At 53.5% G+C, this 8,113-nt stretch overlaps 1 long non-coding RNA gene across 1 annotated transcript in view; it reads right to left on the minus strand.

Moving 5' to 3' along the window:
- The window catches only part of LOC123521420, a 21,563-nt gene extending 19,823 nt beyond the window's left edge, over window positions 1–1,740 (minus strand). Inside the window, exon 1 of the long non-coding RNA XR_006679863.1 lies at window positions 1,660–1,740. This is a non-coding gene — a long non-coding RNA (uncharacterized LOC123521420). The remainder of the gene's footprint in view (window positions 1–1,659) is intronic.
- Window positions 1,741–8,113: the final 6,373 nt, after the last annotated feature.

Raw genomic sequence — 8,113 nt, forward strand, 5'->3', positions numbered from 1 at the left:
CCCCCAGTCCATCTTAATGCCATTTCAAAGAGAAGGATGGAAAGGGGGTGGTACAGTTTGTGTCTTTCCAGGCTCCCCCCAACACACACACACACAACCAGCTGAGAACGTTAATCAGAATTAAAAGCCAGTCAGTCCTATTAAAGCATCAAACAGTGAAGACATGGAGAAGTAGTGTGATTAGGGAGGGGGGATTAGATGTGGAGGTGGAAGGAGTGGGAATGGAATACAATTCAGTCCCCTTGGCTGATGGACTCAAAGAACGAGGGAGAGACAGCGCCGATTGGGTCAGCTTGTCAAATGGCAGCATCTTTGGTCTTTCCTCTCCACTTGCCCCCGCCCCAGCATAGTCAAGTTTTGTGCTGTTCCAAGCATGATGAATCTCTGGCAGGGGCCAAAACCAGGAGCAGTTTTCTTGGCTGCCCATTCAGATAAACAATCTGTTCTTGGGAAGAGTAGGTGAAGGGGTGGAGGTGGGGGTGAGGGTAACCAGCAGCGTGGTGGGGGCTGGGGACAAGGGAAGAAGAAAAGGGGGCCCACCCAGAACGGTCAGCCCTGCTAACCCAGGCAGGGGCCTGCCCGCCCGGAAAATGCAAGTGCCCCTCCTTCTCCTTTGGGGCGCGTGGTTTTGGGGTGGGTCAGGTTTCCTGCCCTTAAGAATGTGTGCAGCAGACAGTAGACGCATTCTTGCTGCCAGGTCAAAGTGGCCAGGAACATTGGGAGTGGGGAGGGGCGCTGAGGGCTCCGGGAGGGCTGGGAGGAGGGGGGCTGCATGCGGGAGGCTCCTGACCACTTTCAAGAATATTCTGGACTGGCAAGACAGGAGGTGCCTTGTACACCTAGACTGCTTGCACATTGGGGATATCGAGGCAGCCTGGGGACGACTGGCCGGGGCAATGGTGGTAAAGAACAGAGAAAGCCAGAAACTATTCAAAATAAAAGGCGGGGATAACAACTACAAAGTTAATTAAATGGGAAGTGGGGAGGCAGGCGGCTTGGAGGTTATTTTGAAGCATTAGGAGGTGGGGGTAGCTGGTTTCGAAACACTGGAGACCAGAGAGCTGGCTGTGGCTGGTGCTGGGGCTGTTTATTGTGCACTCTGCGTGGCCAGGCAGAAAGCTGGGGGATGAGAAAGTGGGGAGGGGGCTGAGGGCTGCAGCGCTGGGCTGGCAAATGTCACCCAGGGGTGTGGGGTAGCACCGAATAAAAAGATGAATCATTGGCTACCTTTTGGAAAAGACATAAAAAACAATAAAGGCGAGGAACTCTTCTCAGTCTGAAAAGCAAATCCATCTCACCTCCCCGCTTCTCCTCCCCAACACACACACACACACACACACACACACACACACACACACACACACAGCTACCAAGAAGCCTCAGTCAGGCTCGCTTTCCTTTAGATTTAATTACATGAAAATGCTGAACAAAAACCTGTAATTACACTCTTAGTCCCTGCCACTCAGGCCCGGCGCACTTCCTGCCTGGTTTTGTTTTTGTGAGAAGAGGTCATTGGCTCTTTTCTTTCCAAATTGACCAAAACAAAAAAGTAAAAGCCCCAAATAAACCCAGCAGCTCCCAGCTTCCCCATCACCACACTAGGGCTCTTGAGACAGGAAATCCTTTTTCCACCCGAGGGATGAGAAGTGGCAGACTAACCTTGCTATTGTCCCTCTCCGCTCTGAGGGTGACTTGTTTGGCGGCCAGCTCTGGGGAGGGGAGGGTGGATACGGCAATGCTAGGCTAGCCACCCAAAGGAAACACTCCGTGGAGTTGAGTCCAAGAGCGAAGGGGGACAAGGCTTAGCATCAGGCTCCCTGGCTGTTTTACTGAGAAGACTTGTGACAACGGCTTGCCTTTCTACAGCCCTTGGCAATCACACTGAGAATCCCCCCCAAGGCCCATGAGGTAGAGAGAACAGATTTTAAGATCGACACTTGACAAGTGAGGAAAAAGAGACCCGGAGAGAATAAATAGATTGCTCTCAGTCAGTCATGTGGCTGCTGAGAGTGTTGGACAAACACTGCTTCTCATGACTTTGGGGCCATTGCGTCAGAAAACTAGGGCACACAGGAGGAAATGGAAGCTGCTAGAATCTAGGCAGGGACCTGTCTGCTTTGGGTCAGCACTGACCGAATGGTAGGAAGTGCTTGATACATCAATGGCAGCATGGCGTGGGCAGGCACGCCTCAGGCCTAGGCAGCCCACATAGAAACCCACCAGGCCATCTGAAAGCCATGTTTTCGCCTTTGACATCTTGCCAAGGACCTGGCAGGCTTGGATCCATCCTCTGTGGGTCTGGCCAGAAAGAGGGGTCCCCTAGATCAAAGGGAAGGGGTCACCTTGTTCCTCTGGAACTTTTAACTCCAAGGAGACCCCCCACACACAAGGTTTGTGAGGCAGGGGTTTGATGAAAGGCTAAAAATACCTTGAGGGCAGCCGTAGCCTGCCAGTCATGAAGTGCCCTTAGCCCACGTACTGGGCTGGCCTTACTGGGTGTGTGTGCACACAGTCAGTTGGCGTGACCAAATGCAGCCTCTCCACTTTGCTTCTTCCCCTTCATCTTGCATCCTGCGGGCCTGCTCAGAGGCGTGCATTCCAAATGCAGTTCATTGCCTTGCACTTCAGAGCTGTCTTGAGCAGCCGGTCTCAACCTGTGGGTCGTGACCCCTTTGGGGGTTGAACGACCCCTAACAGTAGCAAAATGACAGTGATGAAGTAGCAATGAAAATAATTTTATGAGAAAAAAAGAAAATTTATGGTTGGGGGGGGTCACCACCACATGAGGAACTGTATGAAGGGGTCTCGGCATTAGGAAGGTTGAGACCCACTGTTCTAGAGCTTCGGATTCCCCCACCCCACCCCCCTCACCTTTGCTTTCGGGCCATTGTCCGAGAACGTCACAGAGAGGGAAAAGGGCTCCCTGGAATAGCAGGCAAGGAAGGGCTACAGGGTCGTCCCCCGCCCCCCCTCCCAGCTGATGTTGACTGGTTTAACCCCAATATAACCGGTGCCAATTTATGCATAGCCCTGAGTCTACTTATATCCGTTGTGGCATTCTTAACCTGTGAACTATGGGGAGGCTTTTACTTTATGAGGTGCTCAGAGGCATCTGGGACCCGCCAGGGGAGAAGGAGAGCATTTCCAGCACTCTGGACCATCTCTTTTTCACCTTTGCAAAAAGGTGATGAAAGTAGCACCTACCTCACAGGGTTGGTGTGGGGATTTGGTGAGATAATGTCTGGGAATGCACTTTGCAGGCCTAGACAAAATCAGCCATTATTATGTTAATCACCTCTTACATTTTATTAAGTGCATTCTAATATCATGTCTTCCCATTGAAGCAGGCAAGGGCAGCAGTGAAATCATTCCCATTTCACAGATGAAGAAACCCAGGTTCAAGTGGTTTGCTCAAGGTCACGCAGCCATCTGGGACCAGCTAAGTCCAAGTTGAAGAAGAACCAAATGTCAATAGGTACCCAAGGTGGAAACGCTCCCTCTTCCTGGCCGAGTTTCGGGTTGAACCACCCAGCTCAGACAGAACAAAACATTCAGAGGTCTTGGCCCACGAACTCCAACCAGGCCGGGCAGTTAGCGGCTTCCAGTCTGTACCAGACAGACCCAGGGGGTGGAGAGGCCGCCCGGAGGAGGGGCTCCCGGCGGGCTTAGAGGCTCCGCCTTCGGGCGGCCTCAGCAGGAAAGCGCCGGCGGCGCCGGGTCTCCCGAGCTCCGCGGTGGAAATCCCCCGCGCTAGTGTGGCCCGGTGAGAACCCGCTGGCCGCCTGGCTCCTAGGTGCCGAGGCCCGGGCACACGCGGGGTGGTTGGAAAGGCCAGGAGGAATGCGCACCTGGGGCCTTGACAACTAGCACCTTGCCAGCCTTTCCGCCTACTCTCCTCCAAGGCTTCCTCCCCTGCAGCCTCCCCCTCTTGGGGGGTGGGGTGTTTGTCTTAACCCAACTGGTCGGTGAATAGCGCCCTTGTCTCTGGCTCCCCCCTGCCACCCCCCCTCCCTATCTTTTTCTTTGCCTCTATGCCCGATCCCTGGGAGTCTCATTCCAGGGTTCCTTGATTTGGGGACCAGAAAAACACCAGCTCTTGCTGAGGACAGCGCTGGGCTCCCCCATACTCTGGCACGCTGGCGAGGAGAGGAAGCGAGGAGGAGGCAGGAACCAGACGCGACTCCCCCACCTTTCTTTCCCTCCCCGCTCTCCTCCCCTCCAGGAAGAAGGCAGTAAGCCGATCCCCTCGCCGGCTGCGGCCGCTGTGCCAGCAGCAACCACGACGTCCTCCTTTCCCTTCCACCCGGTTTTGCACGGAGAGCCCGGATGCCCGCGCGCCCCAGGCTGGGCAGGTCCTGGCGGGTGGCGCGGCTCCCCTCCCCGGGGGCGCACAGCGCATCGCGTTGTTCTCTGGATTTCACGCTCCGGTGGCTTTTGCGTAACCCTATGCCCTGGCCCAAGTTAAGACTTTTCCCCCTCCCCTTTTAATACTAGGATTAATCCTTTAGGGAAAGGCAAATACTTCCGCCACGGAACCGGCCCAGGAGCCCATGTGTAAATCTCATCGTGTTGTGTTGACACCCCCGCCCGCCTCTTTGCAGGTCCTGGGCTCACACCCCGCCCCCGGGTTTCCTGGCACGGGGAGCAGGGGCTTTGGAGTGGCCAAAGGAGGGCCCTAGACGTTTGTTTTCTTCGGACTCGGGAGAGGCTTTCTGGGCCAGAGCTGGGCCTTGCTTACCGGCTGGGCTGTGGAGTGTTACCAAAAAAGGCCTTTCTCTCGCTGGAGCACTTGGCGGCGCGCTGCAGTGGGGTGACGTGAGGTTCAGCCGGGGCCTCCTTGAGGGCCGAGCCAGCTGGCTTCTGGGATGCCAGGCCCCTGTGAGGAGGGCTCCCCTTCCGCCCCATCTCTGCCCACAAAACGGTGGTGGGGGGAGCCTGTGGGGAGCTTCCAAGTGTGTGGGTGCACTGCGACCTTCTTATCACCCCTTCTCACCCTGGCTATGGTGAGCTTACAGGCCTGGTGGAGAGCTTTTTGTCCCAGTTAAGAGAGGGTGTCCCGGAGAGCACCAACTCCAATGGCAAGGTGGAGGTGGAAGGCCGTTTGGGAAGACAGCTCAGGTGGGGCCGCTGGCTCCCCCCTGCTGGGCCCACTCTGTTTCTGCCTGCCTCTCCACCCGGCGTCTGGGCTTAAGGCTTTCCTCCATCGGCCCCTTCCGCTTTCAGAGGCAAACACAACTTTGTCATTGTTGCTTCTGCGTTCTCTCCAGCATAAAAAAAAAATCCATCTCCAAAACTTTGGTGTCTCTGCTTCCCAGAGCCCCTGACTTCAACATCACCCAGCAGGGTCATTTCAGACTAGCAGTAAGAGGCCATTTATCAACTTCAGTGATAGTGATTCTTCTGGGGAGAAGGGGGTGGAGAGCAGAGTGGGGGGACTAGCCAAAGAGCTATGTTTTCTGAAGGCTGGGGCCTGTGATGGAAGTTTGTTTAAATGCACGTTTATTTCTAACTCAGTGTGTCTGCACAGGCGCGTGTGTATATATATCTCCTTCAGTAACAGTGAAGATAGAGACAGACAAGGAGATGGAGACATATGTGTGCGCATACCAAACATAACACTGTGACACGGGATCCAACTTGCTTTCTCCAGCAGCCTGGCTCAGCGGGTTGTGGCTAAATGGTGATTTCCCTGTATTTCTGGTTTAATAAAGGGAAAGGCTGAATAAATACATGTAAAGAAATGGGTGAATCAGCTGAGCCCAAAGTAAAGAGCCTCGGGCTGGCTGGGATGCGTCTCCATTTCCCAGGCCAATGTGATGTTTTGACTCACTCCGGGTAGCGGTGGCGGCGTGGGGAGGGCTGACGTCTGCAAGGGTGAGGCAATGCTCCGGAACAGCTCTTCGCAGGACTTGCTGCCACCAGCCAGGCGTCCGGGGAAGGTTTGTTATTGTTGGGGAGTGCACAGCGAGCTCACTGTTTTGCAAGAACAGAAATCTGGATGCTTTGAGATGAAAGAGAAGGTTCTCCCTAGAGCTCTTTCCTCTCCACAGTCTTAAAAATTCTCCTTTCCTCAACCCCCCAACCCCACGGTGGTGGGATAGGGCTGGATGGGGGCATAGGCTGGAGTCAAAATAAAACCAGTTACACAGTTCTATCTGGTGGCTTCAAACTGAACTTTATTACAGTCAGTGGTTAGTCATCTTGATCAGCATAACGATCCTTAGGTTTTATGCTGCTTACAAAGGACTCTCACCTGCTCACAGTAACACCACCAACACGCTGATCAGTACTAATAACCAGCACTTACAGCCAGCTCCCTGTGAGCCGGCATGGATGGGGTTCGTACTGCCTGCGTGGTGATTTCCACAACAGTCTGGGGTCATGACAGACCTAAAACTTCTATATGGGGAAGGACTGGGTGCCACAGTGGTTTGGGAAGGGGGGCTTATGGAAGCAGAGTGGCATGGTACTGTTTGAGGGGACCGAACATAACATGAGGAGGGAGCTGATGGAAAACAAAAACACAAACATGCACAGCCCAAAACCCCTCTGGGAGCCTAATGCTTGTCAAAGTCATCTCAAATCAGATTTATTGGGTGCGGATCCCAGCTCTGTCACTTAAGAGCTGGGTGACCTTGGGCCAGAGCAAGATAACCTCTTTACTTTCCTAATCTGTAAAATCAGTTAATAATAGAATCTGCCTTGTCAAGTTATTGAGTGTTTAATGGTGATGCAGGGAGCCCCACCTAGCGCAGTGTCTGGCCCACAGCAAGTCTTGGGAAGCGAGAGGGACCCACTATGATTACAACAGCTGAATGGAAACCTCAAACAGCCCTAACAAGCTGGGAGCTATGGTGGTTCCCATTTTACAGATGGAAAACCAAGATTGTGTGAGGTTAAGTAGCCCCAAGGTCACAAAGCCAGTAACAACTGGAAAAGGAAATTCCTAAGGGGTCGGCCAGAATTCCAGAGCCTGGAATTCCATGATATTGCTTCCCTCTCTTCCAGCCTTCCAGAGGATTGCCTCAAAGCGCATGAAATAATAGACAGACCCGATCTAATGAGGAATCGGTTGAAATACCCCCAACTAGATCTGCGACCAAAATAGCAGTGCAGGAATAAGCAGTATGGTGAGCAGTCATTTTTCAATGGGAAAGAAATCACAGCACGAGAAAAGACTTTGAAAACTGCCCTGTGCTTTGCAAAGATGTCACTATTAGTAAACGCTACTCCCTCCCTTCTTTGATCAAATCCAGAGGGGAAAACAAACAAACACTCACACTCTCCAAGACCAAGGGGTCTCAAAAACCAAGTTCAGAAGACAGGAAGGAGCAGGGGAGAGGGGTGAGTAGAACGGGGACGCAGGGAGGAAGTGGGAAGAGCACTGTCACTCGGGAGGGAACTGCAACTGATGTCAAGCAGCAGAATGCGTCTGCATTGTCCAACGGGACACTAATTTGCTCTGTAAACTTTCACCCAAACCACAGTAAAATGTTTTAAGAAAAAGCCCAAACCACTCACCTATTTGGCCCCTCCAGACCTCCCCCTTCCGGTCCCCCCCAGCAGCTGTGCGCAGCCAGTACAAGGTTTTCCTTAAAGGCCTCGTAGCTTCTGTAGACGTTTGACCAAAGTGTTTAGAGTGCGGCGGGGGGAGGGGAGAGCTCAGCTTAGAGGCGTTGAGCCCCATCGGGTCTTCACAGCTCGGGTTGCTACACGAGGGCACAAAAACAATGACATCCAAGAGGCAGGTTCTGGGAGGCTGGAAAACAGCTCATTTTGCAGGTGTTTCGGCCTCTGTGGTGGCAAAGGGTGTCACGTCCAAACGGGGGTGGGGGGAACTGGTTTCCTTGCAGCTCAAAGGAGTTAATTCCCCGTAGGAAAAAACACAGACCAAACGGTTTCGATTGCCTGCTGGGGGTGGGGGGAGGTAGGGTAAAGATCGGAGGGGGGGGGTGTCGGAAACGATGTTTGTGGTTCTGAAATACTTTTTTTTTTGTTTTGTTTTCTTTCACTTCGGCAGGCCGGGCGAGGAAGGGAAAGGTCAGCGGCGGTGTAATTTCCACCCCCAGCCCCGGGCTTCCAGCTTTCGCTCGCCAGGCCTCAGCTGTGGCAC

Source organism: Echinops telfairi, unplaced genomic scaffold, assembly GCF_000313985.2.
Source record: "Echinops telfairi isolate 266 unplaced genomic scaffold, ASM31398v2 ScPeMD7_18;HRSCAF=68, whole genome shotgun sequence".
NCBI classification, from domain to species: domain Eukaryota; kingdom Metazoa; phylum Chordata; class Mammalia; order Afrosoricida; family Tenrecidae; genus Echinops; species Echinops telfairi.